Raw genomic sequence first — 2,316 nt, 5'->3', positions numbered from 1 at the left:
CCCCCCGCCCCCGCCAACACCCCGCCACGCCACGCCAGGCCACGCCAGCCCACGCCGCGCCACGTCACGCCAACGCTCAGGCTGCTGCTGGCCTGGGGCTGAAATTGAGGTCTCAATTACAGGACCTCATAGCTCTCCCGGGACGACGGGGGGACGACGCGCGTGGGTATACAGTACCCGCTACAGCGGCGCGGCGTCGGCGTCTGGGGATGGCGAAGGGTGCGATATTTGCGCCGCGCCTCGCCCCTCCCCAGCGGCAGAGCTATAAATTCTAATAGTTTAATCAAGCCATTAACAGCTCTTGATCACGCACGGCCCGAGCCATCTCAAATAACGCTGCAAGGGTGGAAGGGTATATAGTACGGGCGGGGTCGGGTCGTCACCGCCCACTGTAAAAATTATTTTCAAAAAACATGTCCTTCTAGGAAAGTTTGTTCTAATGTTACAATAATTCTTCTCCTTTTCTTTGTCCAAAAAGTTATCGCAATCTTTTGATATGTTGTTCCCCGCACTTCAAAACCCACAAATTAGTACATGTTGAGCAAAACAAAAAATGTCCTACACACTGTGAAAAATCACCAGGTCGGAGAAAAAAAGGTCGGGCAAATCTAGCTGCACCGCCCACACCATATCACTCACCAATCACAAGGCACCGTGCACCCAAAACACCGAGTTCTAACTCTGTTTCTGGGGTGTGCGAGTACACGCGGGGTCGGGCCACGTCAAGCGTCGCGAACGGAACGAGCGGATGGCAGGTATGGCCTGCGGATGGAGCGTTTGCATTCTCCGGGAGGCCGGGAGTGTGATGGCAGATTGGCACTTTCCCGTGCGAGAGGCCTGTGAGCTGCAGTCGACCCGACACCCGACGGCACGGAGCCTCGCCGTCCCTGCCACTCAGCTGACACACACAATGATGGCCGGCCCTATACCACCCCGACCCGGAGTGCCTGTGATGCCCTCTCAGTGCCCCCCCCCCTTCTTCCCCCCTCCCCCCTTTACCCTTTCGGAAGGACACATATCACATGCTTCAGGGTCGCGGGCCGAATGACGTCCAGTTGTGCACTCTAAAATATGTCAAGGATGGTAACTAGAACACAGGGGGACTGCTGCGTGCATAACTGACGGTTCAGATACAATATACTGTTACTTGCTAGTCACAAAAATGAGTGTTGCTGGTTACAATATTGTAATATATTGCAATATATATTGCTTCCGAGCTAGTTATACACGCAGAAGTCCAGTGCTAGTTACAAAAGAAATGTCCTGGTGAAAAGTGAAAAAAGGGCGTAAGTCCGATTCAAGGCCGTCGTCGACTTACGCCCTTTTCACTTTTCACCAGTGAAGTATAAACACCTGTACCTGTAATCGCTCGCTACGCGATCGACGCTGTGTCCGGTCCCGGTCCGTGAATAGAGACGCGTGCGCTGCCGACCTTACTTACTGCACTCTCGAGTGTGTCCCACCCACCCTGTCCCTCCCCGCCCCACCCCGCCCTCCGCGCTCAAAGAGGTTGGTGGTGGCATGATGCAAGGCAGAAGGCAGTCCATCCAGACACGAGGAGCGATCGTCCAGGAAGTAGAAGTACGTCTGCCTTCGTCCAGGATTCATCCGTCAGCTAATGGGAGCTCGGGACCTCCTGCAAGGAGGGTGCGGGTGCGAGGTTCGGGGCATAGGCCGACGGCCGACCCACAACCCGCAGTGCACGCATGCGCCTCAGGCCGGATGTTTGCCTGCCTACCAGGCGCTAGCTCGCTCAGACAGGCTTTAATAGATACTTCTTCATCAGACAGACAGACAGACAGACAGACAGACAGACAGACAGACAGACAGACAGACAGACAGACAGACAGACAGACAGACAGACAGGCAGGCAGAGAGGAGCACAGAGCGCACAGAGCGAGAGAGAGAATAGTGTATAAGTGCAGCGCAGGCACGGGCTGCGCATGGCGCTCATGTGGGTTTTGAAACATTCAGGACCAAACACTAAAAGCCGAGAGATAAGGGAATGGCGTGGCGCGGCGTTGTGCCGGCGGCCGCTATGCTGCCATTCCCCAGCTGACGCCCCCCCTCCTCCCCTCCCCCCTTTCTCCTCCTCTTCCCCCTTCTCCCCTCCCGGTTGGGCTGAGCGTCAGTGCCGGCTGTTCGCGGGGAAGGAGTATGGTGCAGCAGCAGAACACCCACCACCAGCAGAGTGACCAGCATGGGGAATGGGGAGGAGGAGGGGGGGTGTGTAGGAGAGGGAGAAGGTTAGAGAAGGGGCGGGAAGGGGGAAAACGAAGACGAAGACGATGATGGCGAGGAAGGAGGGAAAGGGGG

This window comes from Frankliniella occidentalis, unplaced genomic scaffold (assembly GCF_000697945.3).
Source record: "Frankliniella occidentalis isolate FOCC.00 unplaced genomic scaffold, Focc_3.1 Scaffold37, whole genome shotgun sequence".
In the NCBI taxonomy this organism is placed as follows: Eukaryota; Metazoa; Arthropoda; class Insecta; order Thysanoptera; family Thripidae; genus Frankliniella; species Frankliniella occidentalis.
This window is presented reverse-complemented; position numbering follows the sequence as displayed.